At 43.6% G+C, this 25,856-nt stretch overlaps 1 protein-coding gene across 2 annotated transcripts in view; it reads right to left on the bottom strand.

Annotated features, from left to right (window-relative positions):
- Positions 1-14,119: 14,119 nt before the first annotated feature.
- LOC102750108 (small muscular protein) overlaps positions 14,120-25,856 on the bottom strand; it is a 52,813-nt gene continuing 41,076 nt past the window's right edge. The window contains exon 5 of one of the 2 annotated variants that reach the window (XM_081809050.1): positions 14,120-14,516. The gene's annotated coding sequence lies outside the window, so the exon portion shown is untranslated. Of the gene's footprint in view, positions 14,517-16,858; positions 17,077-25,856 lie in introns of those variants that run through there. The other variant, XM_081809051.1, reaches the window with a different exon arrangement.

Raw genomic sequence — 25,856 nt, 5'->3', positions numbered from 1 at the left:
CCGCTTAGCCACCAGAGTGACGTCCCTCGGCGGAGCAGACTTTTAAAAGTTCCGATTTTGTGCTCCGCGGCTCTATCACTTGCCAGAAGCGGCTGACGGAGGCCCCTCCCCCGCCGTCTATCCTCCCGAATATCGCCTTGGATTCACTTCTCCACACGTCCTGCCTTCCAGAAAGTGGTCGCTTTTCTGATGAGAGAGTTGTTGCTCTTCTTTTCTTCGATCTCCAGTTGAGTTTGTAGGTGTTCAGAATGGTTTGATCCCTATCCAGCTGAATTCCTGAGAGGAGACGAAATCCAGGTCTCCTACTCCTCCGCCATCTTGCTCCGCCCCCCCAAGCTTAGGTTTTTTAGGGGTGCCTGGGTGGCTCAATCGGTCAAGCATCTGACTCTTGAACTCAGCTCAGGTCTTGATCTCAAGGTTATGAGTTCAAGCCCCGTGTTGGACTCCACAGTAGGTGTGGGGCCCACTTAAAAAAAAAAAAGCTTAGGTTTTTTGGGAATGTTTCTTTGGGGTTTTTTTTGGTTTTGGTTTTTTTGTTTTTTTTTTAAAGATTTTATTTATTTATTTGACAGAGAGAGACAGCCAGAGAGAGAACACAAGCAGGGTAAGTGGGAGAGAGAGAAGCAGGCTTCCCGCCGAGCAGGGAGCCCGATGCGGGGCTCGATCTCAGGACCTTGGGATCATGACCCGAGCCGAAGGCAGACGCCCAACGACTGAGCCACCCAGGCGCCCCTTTGTTGTTGTTTTTTTGGCCAACCTATAGTTGTAATTCAACCATGATTTGACAAAACCAGACTACAAATGAAGGTTTGATTACTACTCCAGCTTGGCCAAGAAGTTGCTTGAGTCATTAATAAATGTAGTTCTGACATGGGTATTGCTTGATAATTCTGTTTGCATTAACAAAGAAGATGGCAGGAAAAAATAGAGTTACATGACAGAATTTCATTTGTTCATCAGTGACATGAACAACTGCTTTACTGAATCAAATAAGTTTTGAAATATTAGAAGACTATTTCCTCAGATTTTTGTGATATATATATACATATATATACCAATCATCTAAAATTTTAAATTTTATCACTACGTGTGAAAAATATTTTTAGACTAAGTCATCATTAGTTATTATTTGTGCACAATTAAAATGATCTAAATATAAGTACTGATAATCATAAAACAAAAAAGCAAATTTTAATGGAAATTGCATTTCTTATAATATGGAGGGGGCCAATTTTTAAAAACTCATTCACGTATCTCTGGATGAATATGAATGAGGCAGGGCTCAGCAGCAATTGAACAATGTATTTCTGCTTTTTCATTGTTAGAGATGTAAGTACTGAGAAATCTTGCTTACATAAATTAGTATATAGAAATGAAGCAATTCTGTCCCTCAGTTTGTTGGAGTCTTTCCAAGTATGTGCTAAACGTTACATAGCGATCTAGCAAGAGATATTATTTTCAGTGATGTAGCAGCTCCCAGCTCATAGGATTTTCACTTTTATCAAAAGCAAAGAATTAGAAATCTACGACTTGAGAAATAAATTATCATCTACTCTTGGCTTCATTTACTTTCTCCATTTCTGAGAGTATTCTAAAAAGATACTACCGTGACTTACAACACAACTGTTAATGTTACTTGCTGCCCTTTCTGCAACAGTCGTCTCACTCAGGCTTTATACTCAGAAAAGTTTGCAAATACTTTTAACTATTTGTTGTTACAGTATTATTTATAAAGTATTTTTATCTTGCCATGTGCTTTAATTATATATTTCATCAAGAGCTTGGAACCACAGCTTTATTTAGCTCATTCAAGTTTTGGAAAATGTCTGCCATCTCATCTATATGGGAAAGCCCATTCTCATTGTCAAACCAGTTCATCAAATCATATTTGCCTCTGTCTTTTTCCCTGTGACATCTCATACTGACTTGGGCTTCTCGCAGTGTGGTGGTGTCAAGGTAGTTGGTCTTCTTACAGAGAGACTGTCTTCCAAGAGGCGGGAAGCAGGAAGTGCCTGGCCAGTTAAGGGTTGCACATAAAACTGGTATGGTATCACTTTCTGCCCTGCTCTGTGATCAGAACAGTCACAGAGCCCACCCAGATTCAAGGAAGTGGAGAAATAGACTCTACCTCTCCCTGGGGAAGTATCAAGGTTGCATTTCAGAACACTATTGGGATGGGAGATACTGCATCCATCCTTGGAAAAGAAAACCAGTCTGCCACAACCTGTTTCTGAGAATGTATTTCATCCATACTTAGGAACTGAGGAAACAACCCAGGAATGGGTTCCCATAAGCATTACCATGAGGTGGACTTCATTTACTTTCCGACCATTCTGACTGATGGGCCACGGTAACTTTCAGGGTCTCGGGAATTAGTGTGATCTTAGGGCCAGTGTCCAGTAATCCCCCAGACATGTATGAGTTTCCCTTTTCCCGGGGCATGTTTCCAACGGTAAACCATTGAGCATCTCTGATGAGGGCCAGAAGGAAGATCCAAGAGGTGCTGGGGAGGTCTTTGCAGGGTCCCCACTTCAAGGAACTCTGGTCTGGAAGGGGAGTGACTCAGGTTTTAGAATGGATGAGAGGACTCAACCAGGTATTTTTATTTTTTGGCCCGTGTTTAACCTCTGTTAACCAGATAAGGGAATTTGTTGTTGTTTTAAAAGGTAAATAGTACCTTAGTAGATTACCCGAGATCTTCAGACCTGGTGATCCCATGATCAATCCATTTCTGCCAAAGATCCCCGTGGCTCAGAACCTTCTGATTCCTGCTCTGGTAACCACGGTCATCTTGCTTCTGGTGGTGAAGTAGTATCCCCTGGCCTTTGTCATCCTGACGTCTTCCTAACACACTGATACCAGGAAGTCATTCCTACAGATCATCCCCATCAGTAATTCTGGCCTACAGAGAAGAAGCTCTCCCCTCACCAATTTATTTCTCAAGGCCATGGGGAGGGGGTTGTCTTCTGGGGGTTCTCAAGTGAATCATTAGTGGAAACATAAATGAATCAACAGAAGCAGTAGTATGTCTGTAAGTCTTTAGAATCCTTGCAAATGAATTTCTTGGATCTCAGCCTCCTTTAGGTTGAGTCAACCAGTCAAGTGCATTCTTAGACGTATTTTCGGCCTCTCAGGCTAGCCTACTAGATCCAGAATCTCTGGGAAGTGGCCCCATATCGATTAATTCAGCCCAAAATAAAGTTGTGCTTTTCCATTTTTGATCTAATACCCTCATTTCTACCTATTCCCCAGATTTTTGTTGATTATAAGTGAACAGCCTGCAATTATTTTGGTGTAGAAGTCTTCTTGTTCTGGAGTGACTTGGTGATTGGCCACCAGAACATGCTGATCTGATTCTAGTGGTGGGAGGTGTAGAGGGTGAGAACTGGCTTTCTATTGCATTACTTTGCTTAGGAAGTTGTAAGACAGAAACCACATAGTAATTTGGGGAAAAGTTTAAAGGATTACTAGCTAGTGACAAGAGATTAGGTACTAAATAGTATGGACAGCTGTAAAGAAAACATGAATAGTGGCTATAGAGAGCAGCCACTATCTCTAAGGCAGAACACCTAAGGAAGGAGCAAATTTGAAAGAGGCCTCACCAGCCAAGGCTGAGATTCTGACCTTGATAGAGAGAGTCAGGCTCGAGTCCTGGAATGTAGAGAAGTTCACTGAAGTGCCATGGAATACATATGGCAAGCTGGGAACCAACAGCTAGAGCATCAGTGAGACCCACTCGGAGGCTCCCTGTCGAGATGCTCATGCCACTTGCTGGGAAACCGCCAGCAGGGACAACCCACGGACACTTGCTGGACGGACAGTCCCCTTGCATGTCTTGCACCTCACTGGCTGCCGCATGCTGAAGATGCAAGAAACAGCCCACCAGCGTCAGGGAAAAAAGCCCCTTCCTCTTGCCCTGGCCCCACAGTTCCCGTCTACTGCCAACACTTAACATCATGCAAGAGGGCAAAGGAGAAATGCTTACCAAGGGTCTGGCTCTAGAAGACAATGAGTGGATAAATGTGTAATTGGCGTGGGAATGACCTCACCAAACAAAGGACTGCCCCCACCAATCCCTTGACATTAACTGGATCTACAACCAATGATCCTGCCATCTTTTCATTCATATTTTCCCTCTGGTCCTCATTGCCCTTTTTTGTTCAGCTTTATTTCTCTGGTCAACCATTTCATTTCCCTGTCCTGGTTAAACCCAACTCTGCCTAGTCCATTGCTATACTCACACAGCCTCATGTGGCTGGATGGTCGGAACCAGGGTACTAAACAAAGTAAGCTGTAACATAGGAGGTGATGGTCAGAGAATGGATATTTGAATCTGAGATTATGGAGGAATTGTAGTTTTTAATAATAATAATATAAGGTCTCTGTATGACCATGAGAATGAGTGGCCCAGATAGGGCAGATAACCAGAGAGAGGTCAAGGACCTGAGAAGCTAGGATATAGGAAGGAATACACAAATTCATATACTTCATATACATAAATCCTCAAGAAATAAAACAGTGCTAGAGAGAGCAATAGAGAGCCAGGAGACAAAATCTTCAAGAAGTGAGGGAGAGTGGACAAGTGCAACAAGGAAGGCTGGTGGGAATGTAGTGTGATGACAGGAGATTCAAACTGCGGTGGGGGGCAGTTGAGAAAGGAGGGAAGTGAGGGGGAAAATGGTCTGGAACTGGTCATGAGGAGCAAAGAAGACATCTACCCATCTCCATGTTCTGTACTATGTGAAAGATGAAAGTAAAAATAAAAACAGCCACCATTTGTGAGGGACGAACAGGAAGTAATGTCCTCTAGAGAAAGCCAGGTTTTCATTACAATGTGCCCTGTGCCCATTAGGGAGCCCTGTGCTCAGGGTTCGCTCAGAAAAGAGATTGAGGACAAAGGGGGGTTTGCTGATTACCAAGTAGGGGCTCTTCAAAGGAGGTAGGGAGGGTTGGGAGGTGGAAACTGAATAGGGGATACACAGAGCACTGTGGGAGGAGGGTGACATGGAGGGGAAGGGAATTTAGGACACAATAAGACTAGTCCTGGTGGTCTTAAGGTAGATGATGGTGAAGGGGTGTGTGTTAGGGGAAGGTGAGAAAGCTGGAGGCCTACAGCTGTTTGCCTCTTCTCTCCTGCCAGGAGGAAAATGATCCCACCTCTTGGGGGAGGGTTTCGCTCTTGATGCTGCCGGTGGAGATGCAGGAGTCCAAGGCGGAATGAGTCTTCAGTGAGGACATTATTCCGAGTGACCATAGATATTTAATTTGCTGTGTTTCCAGTGGTTGCCGCAGTCCTACTCCTTAACACTGCCTTCAGACCCAACGAGGACAAATAAGTCATTCCAGATAGCTTCTATTTCTCTAAGGCTATTTGTTACAAGTCATGCCCAGATGGCAATTTCTGTATGAGTCAAGGTTTCTGATTGCATGCAAAACCACTGACCTATCACTGGAAGGATATTGGGAGTGCTGGGGAAATAGGATTGGAAGGAGAGTAGGAGAGAAGGGCTAAGTGTGACAGAACTATCACCAAATCATGCCACAGAAAAGTTTGGTTAGGACACCAGTATACCAGTGCCCAGTACTCAGCCTTGCCTCAGACACTGCCGCCATCAGACTGGGCAGGCCACTTCCATCAATCTGGAATGAATTCTAAATAAATTCTGAACTATCCACTGCTCCTTTTGCCATACTCAAATGACCTGCCTTCATGCATGTGCCCAAGCTCTGGCTCTCCATAGAGGCAAGTATCTGTTCTTTCTGTACAGGGAGGCAGGGAGAGATATAGAATGACTGAGCCTCTAAGGTAAGAAGTGAGTCCATTTGCTGGTCAAACAGGAAAATCTATTCCAGCAAATAACTCACAGGTTCTCATATTCATCTCCACAGGAGAATGGTCATTTTACTAGTCGAAATAAGGTTCAGCTGTGAGTAACAAAAACCTTGAAGTACAAGAAAGTGGTTTTGTTTCCTTCCCTCAGAAATGTAGGTGGTCCAAGGGGAGTATGGTGGCTCTATGGGTTCCGGTCAACACAGCTTCCACTGCATGGCCCAGGACAGCTGCTGCTGCTCCTGCCCTTGCATCCGCAATGCCACTAGAAGGAAGGAGGAACAGGCAAGAAAGAGGCAGTTGACCTCTCCCTTCAGGGATACTTCGCAGGAATTATAAACACTGCTTTTGCTTAATGACCCTTAGCAAGAATTTTGTCCTGGGGCCCCAGTGAGCTGCAAAACGGGTGGTTGTGCAGGTAAAGTTTAGAGGTTTTATTGCTGAGGAAGAATGGGAAGAATGAGTACTGAGAGACCCCTAGCGCTCTCTGCCGCTTCCAAGACATTTTTACATTTGGCAGCCGTGCAACTGCCTTCTGTCTTTTCTGGACTCACTGTGGCCTGGAAGCCACTCGGTGTAAGGGACTTGCTTGCCACCCTTCAACCTCAGGCCTTCTCAGGACCTCATATACTGATCTACTCAACCGCATTTCCACCGTGGGCGCTTTCACTCCCGATTCCTTCGGGATGCTCTTACCTCCTTTGCCAGTTTCCCTGCAGAGCCTAGCAGCCCACCAAATCAGCGGTACCGAGTACATATTGTATTCAAGTTCTCTTTCTCTCTCACTCTTTTTATCACTTTATTCAAGGGGGCTTTCTTACTGAAGTGATACTTAAGCCCCAAGTCGTGTACAGTTTTGCAATGACATAAACAAGAATGATGAAAAGTCAAAGGTGTTTTGGAGCCACGGGGCTTAACCATGAAGATATTTTATTGCACGGTTCAAAAAATTCTAATAGATGAAACTGTTTACAGAAAAGAGAAATCTGGGTCTGATGACCTATTTTTCTAGGGACACATCCATCTATTTTAAGCATAAAAACAAGCTTTCATCCTTATAGTAATCTTATATGTTAATTATATATGGAGAGCAAATAACATTAATCATGTAGTAATTATCTATATTTATATAGATATACTTACATATTTATTTATATAGATATATGTTTAGTTACTATAGATAGATATATGCCTTCCTGGCTTTATCTTTATATCATTATGATGAAAATGTAGTTTGAAAAATATACGGGGAGGGGGGAGAGTTGTGAAATTAATTGAGATAAGATGTCCTATAGAATTTCTATTTTTAAAATGATTTCCATCATAAGTATGTTTCAAAATGTAGGGGGGAGAAAAAGAAAAGGATGCTACTCCCCTATCCCTGTGTTTGACCCATCCCTCGTTTGTAGTGGGAAAATACCAGGAATGATTCACTCTCTGAATTAAAGTAATGATGGATATTTAGCCAGTCACATCTTCAGTGGAAAATGTGTCTGTGATCTACAATAATATTATTTTTTTGTTTTTGTCATTTGTACATAGAAGTCGTGACAGGCCCTGGGCCTCACCTCTTGGCTTGTATCTTTCAGCACAAATGACTCAGCTTCCAGCCTGCCAATCACCACATGCCTTTGTCCCGGGCTTTCCCTGCCCGGCAGACTACACTTGGTCGGCCACTGCTGCAGACAGCCCTCCATCAGTGATGGATGGGAGTTGGCGCATAAATACCCCAGCTCCCTTGTTCGAACTGGGATCACTCTGGGCCGTGTATTCTCTTCAGACTCCCGGAGCTTCCCCTGTGGAGTTAGGGTTGAGTTACCCATAGTCATAACTGGCTTCCCAGCCTCCCTCCTCAGCTACCTGCCCAGACCCCTGCTGGTGTCTCCTTCTCCACCCAAACTAGCTACCTTTGCTTGAATCTTGTCTCAAAGTCCGCCACTAGGAAAAGAAATGAGACAGAGCAAACAAGCAAACAAAAATGCTTCTCGATGTGCTTACTACCCCGAACATTTGCCTAAATCATAATTTGTGATTTAGAGGAATCTGGATTATGGAGGATTTAAATTAAGTCCAAATGATTTGATCACGACTTAAATCACAAGCTATATAGATTCATCCTAAATCACTGTTGGTAATTGCTCCCTGTAATTCAGTGCTGCATATACTCGTCACACACGGCCCTCAATATCTCCCTCCAACATAGTCTTCACCACTCTTGCTTGAAAGTGTCTGGGTGAAGGGACTCCACAAGGCAGTGTTCTTTCCTCCAGTAGTGCCTGGCCCTGCCCTGGATTGAGGCTCACTGCCTATTGATTTGCCCGTAGTTTTAGTTTGGAAAACACATGCAGCATTTTAAGTGATTGTTGCTCCGATAGAGCAGCCAGGGTTTAAATGCAAATCAATCTGAGTTCAGAGACCCAGCTCCTAACTATGTGCAGAACTGTGGAGCTGGTCCCTGAAAGCAGGAGGGAGGGCTGCTCCGAGCTGCTCTGTGGGCTGTGGCTGTGTTAATCTCACTGGAGTAAGGAAAGCAAATAAGGGATTAAGAAAGGGCTGGTGCCTGAGTCACCCCAGGGCAGCTCGAGGTCACATGCGCATCAAGGCTATGTGACATTTAGATGTCTCGGGTCACCCCAAGCCAGATTATCTTTTAGTCCTTGCTTGGCTCCCCCCATGCACTTGGAAGCTCTCATGCATCCTCCTTCCCCTTCAGAAAAAAATAGATGATGAGTATTTGATTGTGCACGAAACAGATAGGCTTCCCCTGCTCAGCCAGACCTCAGGGAAGCCACGGAATCTTCTTCAGTGACCTGACCCTGGGGCTCTAGAAGCAAACGCTCTCTCTCCTTCTTTCCTCTGCCCCTCTCTTATTTTCTCTTTCTCATCATCTCTCCCTCCTTCCCTCCTACACACCTTTGTCTTTACTACTTCTTAAGCAGCAAGAAGCCCTGAAGCTTAAAAGCACGTTCTTTGACGCGTCTTTGGGTAAAGCACGTGACACCAGGCCGCCCCCCAGACATCCTTTGCAGGGGCTCTCTGACCCACCCACCTTGCATCTGGGTCTCTGTGTGCATCAGTTATCAGGCCCAATGGATCAGGTCCCCCGAGAAGGGTCAGTTGTCCTAAAAATCGGATTCCCAGAACCACAGCAAGTGATTTCAGCTTATTTACTGGGATCAAAAGTTGGCAGATAACCATGATGTCTGAGGACCAGAGACTGTTACATAATCATCCTTCGGCAGAGACAATGGGGTCACATGTTTGCCCGTCTAATCACTGATCGGGGACATGTTTGATTGCAGATCATGTGCTCACTGGCCCACAACTTAATTACTGAGTATCTGAATCAACGGAGCTTTCAGATGTAGGTCTTGCCTAATGGTGCATCTGTTAGAGATCATTGCCTCCGTTCGGCCTCTAAACTAAAGGTCTGGGGGATACAATGGGTCATTGCCAGCACTGTTCTCCATGACCTCTCGTTGAAAAACATGCCAATTCCCACGGTTTATTTTCCAGCCAGCAATAGGCGTTATTGTTTATATCCAGGGCCAAACGGAAGGAATGACTCCAGGGGGACAGATATTGGTAAAGCCTCGGGTAGATACACACTCTCCAAGGAAATTAATGCCACAGTCATTTCAGCATATCTGCAGCCAGAGTCCAGTTATCCAGATGGGAAGGTTCCAGAGCACAGAGAGGAGGGAGTTCCTTTCCCAGCTGGTAAAGAAAACATGTTAGGAAAAGTCTAGGGAAATAAGCAATAAGTAAAGTAGGGCCAAAACGTTGAGTCTGTGGGTTGGGGTCCCAGCAGTCGACCAGGATGTAACTACAGAGTTTGGAGCCCAGTGGGTCTCATTAAGGGACATCTCTCCCAGCTCTTTCCTCCTTTCCAATTCCGCACTCTGTGTGTGTGGTTTACCTGGATTCCAAATGAAGCCCCCAACCCTCCCCCTCCTCAGCCATCATTACCACCACAGTGCCTGGCAATGTTCAAGATTTGGAAAAAAAAGAAGTTTGGGGTGGATTTTTTTTTTTTTGATGTTTTTTGTTTGTGTATGATTTTTTTTTTAAAGATTTTATTTATTTTTATCTGAGAGAGAGAGAATGAGAGAGAGGGAGTACATGAGAGGGGGGAGGGTCAGAGGGAGAAGCAGACTCCCTGCCGAGCAGGGAGCCCGATGCGGGACTCGATCCAGGGACTCCAGGATCATGACCTGAGCCGAAGGCAGTCGCTTAACCGACTGAGCCACCCAGGCGCCCTGTTTGTGTATGATTTAAGGAGCCTTGGTCTGTGTACAATTATTTAACCACTAGGGACAAATATGCCGGTTTCCTTGCCTACAAATTTAAATAAATGCTGCATGCCAAGAAATTATAATAAAGTTGGATTCACCCAGACTTTAGAACGCTAAGGAAATGCCTAATTTCTAAGACTGAGCAGAGATGTCCATGCCCTCATGGGTGTCCGGCCCCCTAGGAGTTGAGATATTTCCTTTGGCTTCTTCAAATGTTCATCACCTCCCACTGAATACTGGAAAGCCCAGCCCAGGCTGGGTGAGGTGGGTGAGGGTTGCCTGAGCCCAAGAATCTTTCTCTGTGTGGTCAGAGCCAGAAGACACGGTATAAAACAAAGCCAAAAAAAAAAAAAGTTATAAGTAAGGCACAAAACCTATCCCCCCCCCCGCCATTTTTTTTCTTTTAATTAAAGCTTTAAGCACTGTGGCTTGTGTGAATGTGTGGCTTGAACGTAGGTGTGTTTCTTCCAGGACCCTGTCTTGTCTAGTGCACCACAGATGCGTGAGCAACATTAAAAGCAGGAATCGCTTCCAGAGAAGCCTAGAATTCTCATTTTGTTTGTCTAGAGACCATAAGCAACCCGCACTGAGGTAAAGTCCTGCCTGCACCCCCACCCCACCGTTGCTCCGCCCAACTCAGGATCACATTTGAAAATTAGATGGTAGAGGGCAGACCTGCTTTTGCTTTGCAGCTCATCTGCAGGCATCTGAAGCCCAAAGGGAAAGCCCCTTTCCCTGTGGAATCTGCGTCTTGAATATCCTCACTGAACCAGGGGAAGAGCTGGCCATAAAAAAGAGCCTTGCTATCTGATGGTGCAGTCTCTCCCAGTCAAGGGTGGCACTGAATTATTTTGCAAAGAAGTCAAATGTTATAGGAGTGATTTTTCTCCTTTAATAAACAAGCATTGGGTTGAAGGATATGAGGCCAAGTGCATCCCAGAATTTGAAAATGATTGCTTAATTGAGGTTGTTTGTCTTTCTCTGAAGAACACCTTTAGGTGATGGTGTTGTTAAAGCTGTAATCTTATTTTACAGCTGAATCCCCTCTTTTATAATCAGCATATATATTTTTTTTGACAGTGTGATTTGCCTTCAGTACAGAATCTAAGCAGTTTGGGTCATTTGCTTAGAGAAAAAATGAACTCGGGATATGAACTTGAATGGTTTTCTTCACGTAGCAACATGCTGGTGGATCGTGTTCTAAGTGGTTGTTCTGTGCGGGGCTTGTTGACTGAATACACAATCGTGTCTGAATGTTAAAGTAATATATCCTCTCATTTAGAGAAGCACAGAAATGTCATTAATGGTATGTGAAGCAAGGAACTAGCTGGGGGCCACGTTGGTGCCTACATTCAGTGTCAGGTTAAAATCCCAAGGGAGCATCAATTACCAAGTTAAATGTGGTTTCTATTTCAAGCTAGATTTCAAAGCACTGAGTAATGCCACATGCCTTCAAGAGGAACTAGTTGTCATTGATCAACCTGAGGTCCTTGAATCCAGATGAGCCCTGTTCTCATTCCTCATGAACCTTTCCATGTCTTATTTCAGAGGGGGGAGCCCTAATTCTAGGTCAGCCCAAGAACATCAGAGCGGTAGCTTCATGGGACGGTACATTCAGATTAGTAGTGTTCCTTATCAAAATTGAGAGGCTTTTTGTAAATCCTCTAGCTGTTCTAGTTAGAAATGAGGGATTCATTTGAGTAATTATCATCCCCCATGCCCTGGGCCTAACTTTTAAAATTCTCCTTTGTCATTCAGCTGCTCAGGAAGTAACCTTGGAAGCAAAGCTAATTGCCTTCCAATCTGTGCTCTTGAAATATAAAGATCATAAAAAAAAAAAAATGAGTGGTTGAGGAGATTTTGGAGAGCCCTGCTTATTCCAGATGGCTTCTTCTCCAAAGGGAGAAGCTTTTCAAGTGTCTCACACGGTTCTGAACCCTGCGGGGCCTTCTCTTTCACTCACTCAAGCACAGTATGTGAAAATCCCATGTGGGGAGGGAGAGGGGAGAGATGATGTGAGGGGGGTGGTGAAGCAAGGTCTTCTGGGTGAATGTGCTGCGCTCCCCCCCCAGCACTTAGCACAGAGCCTGCCTCGGAGTAGGCCGCCAGGCAGTGCGGGCGGAGCGACTGTGATCACACTCCAACATCCCCACCTGTCAGTGGAACATCTGACACTCGTACCATTTACAGCACTTGTACTAAAAACGCTATTGTACCTTATGCTTTACTTTAATTGCTCAAACTGATGTCATTTCTAGTTTTGTTCTCTCTCTCCTGATGAACCTTCAACTACTTGTATCTTGTTTCTTCCCCATGGAAAAGTTGCATAATAATTGGTTTGATTACAAACGTGTAAGGTAAATAAGGCTTTCTCAGTGCCATATATGGGTTTTAAAAAGGGCCATTTCGCATGAGGCATGTGAATTTTTTAAAAATAATTTCATTGAAAATAAACTGTCTTTTCCTACATTATAGGTGCTGTCCGGTAAATGATAGAATGTGGAACTTGCTAAATCCCAAATACAGTGAATTTGCACCTTAACAAAATAAAATACATAGTAAATTAAAAGCTGTCCACAGATCCACTGAATTTCTCTGATGCCTCTGGTCTGTATTATGCTGCACATTTGACTGGGCAGACTGCAGGAAAATGTGAAGACAGCTTTTGTAACATTCAACCAGAATGTCATTTTGAAACTGAACATGGGTCATTTATAAATAAACAAAGGGAACACTGAGATTTAAAAAAAAAAAACCCTACCCAACTACCCTAATTAGGAAGGAGCGGAATGGCCTGAGGCAACACAATGCCATATTATTTAGGACCTGTTCTGGCAACAGAGGATTAGGCTGGCAGGTTTTGTTCTGACTGATATTCTCCTGCCATGCGTCTATGTTAGATTTAGATCGCCAGGCTGAGCCACAGCCCAGAGAGATACCTGGGAGCCACAACCAGATGGCCACCCTTTCAGGAAAACCTAGACTCATCAGGCCCTACTGAACCTACAGCCAGTCACGTGTGTGTGCACGATAGTCCTGCTTGGGGAAGCTGATCTCTACGAAACAGAAAAGCTAAAGGCTAATTTTTGCTTGCGATGTTTAGAAATATGTCTTGGTTTTTGGGGTTTTGTTTTTTTTTTTTTTTAATGGAAGGCCCTGAAGCAAGGCAAAAAGTCATGGTGCTGGGGTCTCCGTATACCAGGTAGGTGACACACTTGTCTCTAGAACCTGGTTCCTCAAATCTTCACACTGTGAAGTTGCCCTGGCATCTGGGAAGATCAGAAGACTCTAGAGGGACATGGGTGACTCTTTTTGGTTTATGATGGTGTTGGCCACTAGTTAAGTTTCATAGAGACTCTGCATCTTAGCAGCAGGAGACACGTTTTAGCTTTCTTTGGATGACTAAGGTATGATCAGCCCCTCTCTTTTGTTCTGACCTTTCAGCTTTATTTTGTTGTGCCTTTTAATGAACTCTGTCCCATCTGGGCAAAGGGAATTTCTGAGCCTCTGTGGAAGTAAAATGCATTCACCATAAAGATCATCCTTGGAGGAGGAATATCGACGATGCCCAGTTCCTAAGGCAATATTTAACCTCATTTGCAAAGACCAGTCAGCCATAGTTTTACCCAGTTATTCAGAAGAAGAAATCCCCATGTAAGCAATGTGGGATTTGGCTGGCTCTTTTTTTTTTTTTTTTTTAAGATTTATTTATTTATTTCAGAGAGAGAGTGAGAGTGCAAGTGGGGGAAGGGGCAGAGGGAGAGAATCTTCAGGCAGATTCCCCACTGAGTGTGGAGCCCAACACGGGCTCCATCTCAGCACCCATGAGATCATGACCTGAGACAAAACCAAGAGCCAGACGCTTAACTGACTAAGCCACCCACGTGCCCCTGGCTGGCTCATATCTCATTTCTCGCCATGTACAGGAATATGTAGCCATCTGAAGATATGAAATTAATTTAGTCTAGATTCACATTTTATATTTACTCAAGTGTGAACTCATAAAAAGTTTATTGATATAATTTAGGATGTGAAGAACTAAAATACATTCCAAATATTGATCAAAATAGTGTGTGAAGTAGAGAACTTCCTATCAAAATCATTGTTATGCATTGCCCGATCCCTCTCTGTAAAATCCTTTTCCTCCTCAAAAGCACACCCTCCAGTTGGTGAATTCTTGAGCTGATTTGCTTTGCAAAGTGCCAAACATGAAGATAAAGTAAGAAGTGTAGCCAACTAGAAGGCAGAAATATAAATGTACAAAGAAGACATTTCTGCTAGAGTCTCAGGCATTCAGGAGGTTCGTAATCTTCATACAAATATATAAAATTTTTTCATGAGCTTTTTTCATTTGAATCCATTCTCTTTCTCTTCAGTTCTTCACATCAAGCCTGCAAAAAAAAAAAAGAAAAGGAAGCATTAGTTTTGTTTTCATGAGATATATTTAGGGATAGCTTGAAAATCAGTATGACAGGTAAAAGTCAAAACTGAAGACCTCATTTTCACTTGGAAACTTCATCTCTTGATTCCATGAATGTAAAGTGAACTATGAGTAGGTGTAACCATCAACTTTGGCTCTAGTGATTTAAGTAATACCAAACTAAATTAGGATGGCTTCCTTCTGGAAGGATTAGAGTATAATGCTAACCTTATGTTTACGACTTGCAAGACCTTTGGTGCCTGTGGTAAATTTGCAATCATGGCTCCAGTTCTCCATCCCTCCCTGTATCCATCCCCACTGCCATGTAACTTTTTAGTTTCCTACTATCGTAGATGGGGTATAAATTCCTCATGTCTGAGTTTGGCTACGAGACTTGCTTCAGCGAACAGAATGAGGCAGAAGTGATGGTCTGCCACTTCTGACCATGGACCTCAAAAGGTGTCACATGTGTTTGCTAACTCTCTTGCACACCTGCCATTGGCCTGCCCGCTGATAAAGGAAAAGGATAAGAAAGATGTGCAGCTGAGCCACCCCAGCTAACATGCCCCAACCAAGCCCTGTCTAGCACAGAGGCCCCAGCTTATACAGATACATAAGTGAGCCCAGCCTAAATCAGCTGAGCCATGAGCATATGAGCCAGGATAATAAATGACTTTGTTCTAAGCCATTGGATTTGGTGGGGGGGGGGGGTTGGTTATGCACTATTGGCTAATGGATATAGTGCCATTTCTTTTAAAATCTATTGGAATGCAAAGATCATTTGACGTTATTTACACATTTGTTTTCCATTATTCCTGGTGTCATTCCTTGTATTCTTTACTTACGTGAACAGGTTGAATCTTTTCTAACAAGCAGAATGCTCACATTTTTTTATTGTCAGTGGCTGGAGAAAGAAAACTCCACAAACAAAGGTCCCTCACTGCTGTAGCAGACAGTAGGGCTTGGGTCTCTCCATTTCCATTCTCAACTACCTTCACCCTTGTTTTTCTCTACTACAAAGGCTGGTTGCCAAAGACTCTACCTCCCGGTATCTCTTCAAGGTAGGGTTAGCCATGGGACCCAATCATGGCTAGTGAGCCCTGAGGAGAGTTCTGTAGCTGAGGTCTTTTATTTTTATTTTTTATTAACACATAATGTATTATTTGTTTTGGGGGTACAGGTCTGTGATTCATCAGTCTTACACAATTCACAGCACTCACCATAGCACATACCCTCCCCAATGTCCATCACCCAGCCACCCCATCCCTCCCACCCCCCACCGCTCCAGCAACCCTCAGTTTGTTTCCTGAGATGAAGAGTCTCTTATGGTTTGTCTCCCTCTCTGGTTTCATCTTGTTTCATTTTTCCCCTGCCTTCGCCTATGATCCTCTGTCTTGTTTCTCAAATTCCACATATCAGGGAGATCATATGATACTTGTCTTTCTCTGATTAACTTATTTCATTTATGTAGCAAGGTCTTTAAGAAAGCTTTGCTTTCTGGTGTTTTTTCTTAGAGCCCATTGTGTCATTGAACATTTATAGCATTGCTGTAATGCAGTTTCTGTTTATATGGGCATACCTCGTCTTCTTGTGCTTCACTTTATTGCACTTTGCAGATACTGCATTTTTTATAAACTGAAGGCTTGCGGCAACCCTGTGTCGAGCAGGTCTACCGGCGCCATTTTTCCCAACAGCATCTGCTAACTTCGTGTCTCTGTCACATTTGGGTAATTTTCACAATATTTCACACATTTGCATTGTTATATTTGTTATGGTGATCCATGATCAATGATCTTTGATGTCACTATTGTAATTGTTTTGGGGTGCTATGTACCGTGCCCATGTAAGACGGCAAACTTAACAAAGGCTGTGTGTGTTCTCACTGCTCCAACGACCAGTCCTTCTCCCCGTCTCTCTCGCCTCGGGCCTCCCTATTCCCTGAGACATAACAATATTGAAATTAGGCCAGTTAATAACCCTTACAATGGCCTCTAACTGTTCAAGAGAAAGGAAGAGTCATTCGATGCAGCAAACTTCACTGTTGTCTTATTTTAAGAAATCGCCACAGCCACCCCCACCTTCAGCTCCCAGCACCCTGATCTGTCAGCAGCCATCGACATCAAGGCAAGACTCTCCACCAGCAAAAAGAGTGCAACTTGCTGAAAGCTCGGATGATGGTTAGCAGTTTTTTAGCAATAATGTATTTTATTTAAGGCATGTACATCTTTATTTTTAGACCTAATGCTATTGCACACTTAATGGACTGCAAAATAGTGTAAACATGACTTTTATAAGCACTGGGAAACCAAAAAATTCATTTCAGTCACTTTATTGCGGTGGTCTGGAACCAAGCCCACAATGTCTCCAAAGAATGTCTGTACTCATTGTTGAGATGAAATACATAGAGGTCGAAAGGCAAAGTGAGTAGCTCCAAGTCTCATAGCTGGTGAACAGAAAAGCTGGGATTTGAACTCAGGTGTTTTGACTCTGGGGTTTTTTCCACACCACTAACCGGGAAGTTTTGGATGGTTCTAAAACCAGAGGGAAAGATAGGGAAAGATTAGTAATTATACAGCTGAAAACATTATCAACAGCAGTCAGCACAGGCTTTCATATTTCTTTAGCATTTTTTTTTTTAGAAACTCGGTTTTTGGTCGACGCCAGTCACCAAGAGGAAGCAAGATACCAACTCCAGAACCCAGGAGTTCTGGCTGAAATGCATTTTGTTGACCAGCAACTTCCCAGCCTCATCCGGGCCCTCCGGCCAGTCTGTATCTGACCACTCTCCCTCATGCACCCTTCACTCTGAGTTTGCTGGACACTTACTGCTTCTGTAACATGAGAAGAGCCCTCAGGCCTCTCCCTCTGTGCTTATAACTTTGGACTAGAATCCCCCACCCCACCTTCACCATGACTCTCCACGTAACATGCTGCATTGTAATTACCTGTTCTGTGCATCCTCTCTGTCCTCTCATGTCTTCCCTACATAGCTGTCCTGCCACGAGGCTGTCACCTCCGGGAGTGTGTGAACGTGTCCTATTCATTTCCACATCCCACTGCCTATCACAGCACCTGGCCCATAGCAGGGCCCGGAGGACTGACGCGTGGGACGACTCAGGGAAGTGAGAACAGGAGGAGACCTGGAGTTGGAGTTACAGCCAAAGCCACGTTCGCCAATGTGAGGCAGCAGGAATGAGCGAGGGGCCACGCAGTACCCCAGGAGTGTTGACTGGATGTGCCACATCCCCGTGGTGCTGTCACAGCTGCCCTGGGCCTCAGCTACAGCCCCATCGTGGTATGCTCAAGCCATTTGACTGCTGTGGTGACTGTGCTGGGTGACATATGGCCAGTCCCTCTGGCTTAGTGAGAGGCCATGACAATCTACCCTGGAAGCTGAGACATTCCTTCGGCTTCTCTGAGCAGCATGGAAAGAGTGATGAGTCATAGCAAATTGTCACTGAAGCATCTATGAGGTGTGATTTCTCTCTCAGAATTGTCCAGACTGTGAAGTGCCATCTGCAACCCAGAAATGGGAGCCATTTCTGTGATGGGCTTGCTCGGGACTTTGACCACCACATATATGTCCCCGGTGGATGAAATTATGGCTATACTGAGAAGTGCAGGATGAGCCATTTGCAATGATCCCTCGGGGACCCCTCATGACTGGGGTCAGCTTGTGGACCTCTGACTTTAGGCAGTTTGGGAAACAGGGAAATGTTGACCCAGTCTTCCCAGATCATCATCACCATGGTAAGAGGGCCAGATGATTTAGAAAAACAAACACGTGGAGTTCTTTATGCAACACTCTTCCCGGGGGGACGGTGCTCTTTCCCCTTCACTTGCTGTGCCCACAAGCCATGGGAAGCATGGGGAAGCTGGTGGAACAGGGGACCCCTGTGCCCAAATCATCGGCCTGTGCTTCATATGGGGGTGGAGAAACAGCTGATGGTGATGGCATTGGTTTTGACCACCTACTGTGCACCACTTGACACAGTTCCTTCACTTAATCTACAGTGTGAACTCAGTTCTCCCTTGTAGAAGGAGCCAGGCAAAAGGCAGCAGATGGGACAGAGGAGTCACGGCAGTTGTCCTTCTGCAGACCACCCTGCCCCCCACCAGCTTTCCCTCTCCCTCCTGGGTCCCAGTGGAATCCAAGAGGACCCAGCAAGCCTGGAAGCAGGACACTGCGGATGGCTGCAGTCACATATGGTCCTTCCAGCCCTGCAAAGCCCCCAAAGGACCAGAGACTCCATCCTTGACCTTGTGGGACTCAGTGTGTTCTCGGAATACCTGTCGGTTACCGGAATACAAGAATGCAAGAATTCGGAGACTTGGGGTCAGGGCTCAATTTTACAAACGGGAACAATGGGAAAGGATCCAGAGCTAAAATTGCTCATGCCGCAAAGCACACTTGTTTGTCGCGTTGTTGGAATGCAAGTGTGTTGGGTGGCATCCCGGGCCGCTCCACTTTGCTGCCTAGACAGCAGCTGTCAGTTACTCTGCTGTGTCCTTTCTCTTGTAGGGACATCTGTGAGAATGATGGGGACTATGAGGCACTCTGCTGAAAAGTCACTCTCCAGGCATCCACACAGGTTTTGTACCCAAATCAAAAAGACACAGAGGCCCCACTTCTAGTTTACACTTGGGAAAGACACACCCTGGCTGGTACAGGGGCAATATACCACATACCTCCCTTGTGTCACCCTAAGTCCAGGCTGAGCAACATGTGATGTTTATGCCTTGCCATGACCCATTTATAGCTGTGTTAGTCATAGTGGCCACGGCCCCTCATGCATCACTTACGAAATGGAGTCCACTCAAGACTTGTCTGCATTTAGTCCTTTAACCAGACACTCGGGCACTGTGCAGTGATTACTTCCTCCTGGGTGAGGCTAAATCACAGAGCCATAAACACAGTGACACTCAAAAGTTGTCAAGAGAAAGGGTATACCTCATATTCTGTCTGGTTCCACATGCAATGGCTGACCATGCACCCAGAGCAAAGTGGCGGAAGCTTTGGAATTGGTTGGAGGGCGTCGGTAGGGTCCTCTAGAGCTGATAAAGAACATGCACGCCCATTGGCCCCTGTCGGTGCCCTCAGGGAGACGAAGGCGGCACAAGCCACACCTGCGGCTCCTCTGGAACCTCATGCACCAGTGCCAGGGAAACAGGAGGAAGTGCGCCGCCTGGAATCGTATTCCAGTTAACTCCAAACCCGGAATTCTCTTTTATCCCAAACAGCCACTCATAAGGTAAAAGAAACAAAACTCTAAGTAAACACTTTTAAAACTTTTTTCTTGGGGCGCCTGGGTGGCTCAGTTGGTTAAGCGACTGCCTTCGGCTCAGGTCATGATCCTGGAGTCCCGGGATCGAGTCCCGCATCGGGCTCCCTGCTCGGCAGGGAGTCTGCTTTGCCCTCTGACCCTATCCCCTCTCATGTGTTCTCTCTCATTCTCTGTCTCTCAAAATAAATAAATAAATAAAATCTTTAAAAAAAAAAAAAAACTTTTTTCTTAAACCATGAAGCGTCCACCCAGACTGGCTTTTGTGCATCATGAACCCTCTGGTGGAGAGAGCGAAAATGGAAATGTTTCTACCAAGACCTAGTAAAAGCAGGGAAGATGAGAAAAAGCACAAAGAGCAGGACTTTTTTTTTTTTTAATTCCGCACCTAAAATCCAGATTCAAACAGTGTTCTGTGCTGGACATGGAGAATTTGAGTAAGGAAAAGGCAAACTGCGTGTCCAGGTCAAATCTCACTAAAACAAGTTCAGAAGGGTTTTGTTGTTTGTTTCGTTTTTTTAATCCTATTGTCTTGAGAATTTGTTGTCCTGGATAATCAAGCCAGAGTTGAGGGCCGGCAGCTGAGACAACATTGAGCTTGTTTGGGGAGATCTTAGCGGAGAAAGGGACACCGTCCAAGACCGGTCACCACTGGCAGCTCCTGGCTCTGTGGTCAGTTTCTGTCCATCCAGCAGAGCACAGACCTCCCTGTTTCTAAGGGGGCCAGTGATTTACTGGAGAAACACTGACCCAAGACTTCCCACGCAAAGCAGAGCTCACGAACACCAAAGGTAGACTAAGTGACAAAACAAATGGAGTAGACTGCTGTCTTATCCAAGCGATTCTCAGAGGTTCCAAAGATGGTGAACCCCTTCTGTGTTGTTTAGGCATGAGCATTCAAGGCCTAGAGACAATGGTGCTTGCATCAGAAATAGCCAACATCCTCTTAGAACCATCTGGCAACAGAACTGTGGCAGTCACAGGTTCTGGAACATCCAAATGGTAAACTAATTAGTTGACATAAGGTTAACAGAACCGATAAAATAAATATACTGCTCTATGTCTCTCTCCCGTAAGGCATCCTGGAAAACACATTGCCATGGAGATCACAGAGCTGACTGACCTTTTCTGTTTGTTTTTACAGCAGCTGATGATGGTACCAAGAAGTCCAAGGACTCAATATTCAAATAAAAACCTGGCATGTGATGTTCCAACAGGCAAAGATAGAACTACAAAGCTTTAAAACTATTTTTGAAGATGAGCAGAACTAGAATTGTAGTACTGCTCCTCGTTTTAGAAATTAGGAAATTAAAATCCAGAGGGGTTGACTCACTTTGTCCAAGGTCACATAAACTAGTTAATAGCTGGTCCAGGATTTAAAAGCCTGTCTGGAGCTCTTTCCCCCATGCCGAAACTCTTTTTCAAAACTCATAAAATGGGCACAAGTCATTTATACATACTGGCAGTATTTAAGGCACCTTGCAGGAACAACCGATACAAAGAAATATATCTGTATTGTATCAATAATCTGACTTAAACACTCTTGTACTTATTCTAATGGACACCAGAATTTAACTTAAAAAATATCTCTTGCCTTCTCAGAATTTAGCAGTATTTCTTCTTAATATTTTTTTTCGAGTAAATGGACAAATCTTAAGTGAACAACTTGATGGATTTTTTCTATGTATGTGTGTATACAGCATGTATGGCTTTTATTTGTACATAGCTTTTCAATACTACTGTATCTGCCAGCATATCCTCAAGGGCTGGGTGGTTTGTTGGTTTGTTTGAGAAATACTAGGTCCCAGAGACAATAAAACAAGTTTCACTTTTGAAAGAAAAGGAAGGGAAGGGAGAAAAAAAAAACTTGCCATGGTCAGATAAATGGAAAAACACTGGGTTAAACAAAGATAAAGCATTTTCTAAGTTTTAGAGCTGCTCAGAGCTTTATTTTCTTTTTTTTTAAGTTAAATTTTAGTCAGTTAACATACAATGCAATATTGGTTTCAGGAGTGGAATTCAGTGATTCATCACTTACATACAACAGCCAGTGCTTATCACAAATGCCCTCTTTAATCCCCATCACCCATCTAGCCTAGCCCATCCCCCACCTGCCTCCTTCCAGCAACCCTCAGTTTGTTCTCTTTCATTAAGAGTCCTTATGGCTTGTTTCACTCTCTCCTGTTTTTCCCCCTTCCCATATGTTCATCTGTTTTCCTTCTCAAATTCCACATATGAGTGAGATCAGATTGTATTTGTCTTTCTCTGACTGACATATTTCACTTAGCATAATACACTCTAGCTCCATCCATGTCATTGCAAATAGTAAGATTTCAATCTTTTTGATGGCTGAGTAGTATTCCATTGTGTATATATACCAATCTTCTTTATGCATTCATCAGTCAATAGACATTTGGGCTCTCTCCATAAATTGGCTATTGTTGATAATGCTGCTATAAACACTGGGGTGCATGTACCCCTTTGAATCTCTATTTTTGTATCTTTTGGGTAAATACCTAGTAGTACGATTGTAAGTAGTTCTATTTTTAACTTTTTGAAGAACCTCCATACTGTTCTCCAGAGTGGCTGCACCAGCTTGCACTCCCACCAACAATGTAAGAGGGTTCCCCTTTCTCCACATCCTTGCCAACACATGTTGTTTCTTGTGTTGTTAATTTTAGCCATTCTAACAGGTGTGAGGTGATATCTCATCCTGGTTTTGATTTGTATTTCCCTGATGATGAGTGATGTTGAGCATCTTGTCATGTGTCTGTTAGCCATCTGGGTGTCTTCTTTGGAAAAGTGTCTATTCATGTCTTCTGCCCATTTCTTAACTGAATTATTTGGTTTTGGGGTGTTGAGTTTAGTAAGTTCTTTATAGATTTTGGATACTAACCCTCTATCAGATATGTCGTTTGCAAATATCTTCTCCGATTTCGTAGGCTGCCTCTTAGTTTTGTTGACTGTTTCCTTTGCTGTGCAGAAGCTTTTTATCTTGATGAAGTCCCAATAGTTCATTTTTGCTTTTGTTTCACCTGCCTCCGGAGACATGTCTAGTAAGAAGTTGCTCTGGCCGAGGTCAAAGAGGTTGATGCCTGTGTTCTCCTTTAGGATTTTGATGGACTCCTGTCTCACATTTAGGTCTTTCATCCATTTTCAATTTATTTTTGTGTGTGGTGTAAGGCAATGGTCCAGTTTCATTCTTCTGCATGGGGCTGTCCAGTTTTCCCAACACCATTTGTTGAAGAGACTTTTTTCCATTGGATATTCTTTCCTGCTTTGTTGAAAATTAGTTGAGGATCCATTTCTGGGCTCTCTATTCTGTTCCCTTGATCTATGTGTCTGTTTTTGTGCCAGTACCATGCTGTCTTGATGACTATAGCTTTGTAATATAACTTGAAGTCTGGAATTGTGATGACTCCAGCTTTGCTTTTCTTTTTCAGGGCTGTTTTGGCTATTTGAGGTCTTTCGTGGTTCCATACAAATTTTAGGATTGTTTGTTCTAGTTCTATGAACAATGCTATTGGTATTTTGATAGGGATTGCATTAAATGTGTAGATTGCTTTGGGTAGTATAGATGTTTCCACAATGTTTGTTCTTCCAATCCATGAGCATGGAACACTTTTCCATTTCTTTGTGTCATGTTCAGTTTCTTTCATAAGTGTTCTAGAGTTTACAGAGTACATACAGATCTTTTACCCTCAGAGCTTTAAATATACAGATGTATATTGTGTGTTTTGGGTGGTGGAGATGACACCATGTAGCGTTTTCAAAATTTACTTTATTACTGAATCATTCTTCTGGTTTTCTACTGCTTGTATTCTTTTTTCATTAATCATTCATTAATTCACAAATAGTGTCTGTAGTATTTCATCAAGTGGATACACTAGAGTTTACTTAATTATAATCCTATTAATGGGCATTTGGGTTTTTAATCAGTTTTGCTATCATAAATGAACAAAGCTTTTTCCACATGAACATTTTCTTTAGGATGGATTCCATCAAGGCCTAACTGGGCTGGGGGAGATAGAAATTCTTAATGGCTGGAATTTTCTCCATTTACTAAGCCCCACACCCTCACTGTGTAGGCTAGCGGGGTGCCTCCTATACAGCAGACACTCAATATCTATTGAGGGAATAAGCAAGTGTCTGTTTCATGATCATTTTCCCACTCATCTTGGTGAATATTATAAGAGGAAAATTGGTAATTCTTTTTTCACGGAGCATCCCTTTGATTATTAGTGAGGCTGCACATTTTCTCATGCTTTTCTAATTATACATCCACTTTTGTGAATTGTGAGTTCATTTCCTTTATCTGTTTACCTATTAAGGTGTTAGTGTTTTGCTTCCCAATTTTCCTGGGCTCTTTATATAATTGCACATTTCATGCAAAACAATTTTCTTGATAGAGCTTGCTGTTTAATGTTTGGGTTTTTTTTCAAGTACAGACATTTTTTTAAATTAGTAAGATTTTGAGGGATGATTCTGCTGGCTCTTCTTTTTTTAATTAAAGTTTTAAAAAAAATTTTTTTATTTGACTGGAGTTGACATGTAATGTTACATTACCTTCAGGTGTACAACATATGTGATTGGACAAGTCTATACATTATGCTGTGCTCACCACAAGTGTAGCTCCCATGTGTCACCAGATGGCACTATTATAATATCACTGAATATATGGCTTTTACTTCTTTAAGAAGTTATCTGGGGAAGGTTAAACCAATGCCTTCATTTTTTTCCCAAATTATTCCAACCATGATTTTAAGTTAGTTATAGCCAAACCCTACCTTTTGAAGCCATCATCAAAGGACTTGAATTCTATCATCTTAAAAGTGATAAGAGGTCAAAAAAGAAGGATGTTCATGGGAAGGAAAGAAGCATCACTTTGGAGATGTGAGGTCACATTTATAGGCTTTTGGAAACCACTCCCAAAGCTGTAGGGCAGGTTGTTTTTAAACTATCTGGAACAAGAAGCATAAACTTGGCTGCAAGTTAGAATCACCTGAAGAGTTTTTAAAAACCCCAAGGCCCCGGCTGCCCCCAGACCAATGATATCGGAGTCTCTGGGGGTGTGATCAGCATTCTTTAAAGCTCCCCAAGGCCTCTGATGCACAGGCAGGGTTGAGAACCGCTGGCCTAGAAGGGCTTCACAGACTTTAAAGTCCATAGAAAGCACGTAGGGATCTTGTTAAACTGCAGATTCTGACTCAGGAGGTCTGGAGTGGGGCCTAGGTTGTGTATTTCTAGCAACCTTCCAAGAGATGCTGTTGCTTTTGGTCTTTGGCCACACTTTGAGAATCCAGGGTCTAGAGGAGTCATTCTCAATGTGTGGTGTGGTATTTTGCCCCCTCCCACGGACATTTGGCAATATGTAGAGACATTTTTGGTTATGACATCCAGAAGGAGGAGGTGCCACTGGCATCTGGTGGGTAGAGGCCAGGGATGCTCTAAGTATCCTACAGGGCCTGGAACAGCCCCCACCCCAAAGAGTTATCCCGCCCAAATGTGACTATTACTGAGGTTGAGAAATGCTTCTGTGAAAGAAAATGATCCCAAACCTGAGCTGGGACAGCTGTGTGCTCTGGCGCTATGAGTGGTCCCTTCTGGGGCATTTCTAATAAGACATATGAATGACTTTCTGATCAACTCCAATTAGATTAAGAGCCCCTTCTGGGAAATTAGATTTACCTGCCTCACTAAATTAGCCTTGTAACAGAGTTTAATGACCACTTCTATCTGGTCTAACAGGGTTATCTAACCACATTATTTCCTATTCCAAGTTTTTGAACTAGCCTTTTGAAGCCTCTTTAAGGAACTTTGTTTTTGTTTGTTTTATTGAAGTACAGTTGACAGGTGGACAACATAGGGGTTCAACAAGTCTATATGTTAGGCTGTGCTCACAGGTGTAGCTACCGTCCATCACCGTGCAATGCTATTACAATACCACTGACCGTGTTCCCTGGGCTGTACCTTTCATCCCCCTGACTTATACAGTTCATGACTGGAAGCCTGTACTTCCTCCTCCTCCC

The sequence above is a fragment of the Leptonychotes weddellii genome, chromosome X (assembly GCF_054177405.1).
Source record: "Leptonychotes weddellii isolate Sample4059 chromosome X, ASM5417740v2, whole genome shotgun sequence".
NCBI lineage: Eukaryota > Metazoa > Chordata > Mammalia > Carnivora > Phocidae > Leptonychotes > Leptonychotes weddellii.
The sequence above is the reverse complement of the archived record's forward strand: the minus strand, read 5'-3'. Positions and strand labels throughout refer to the sequence as shown.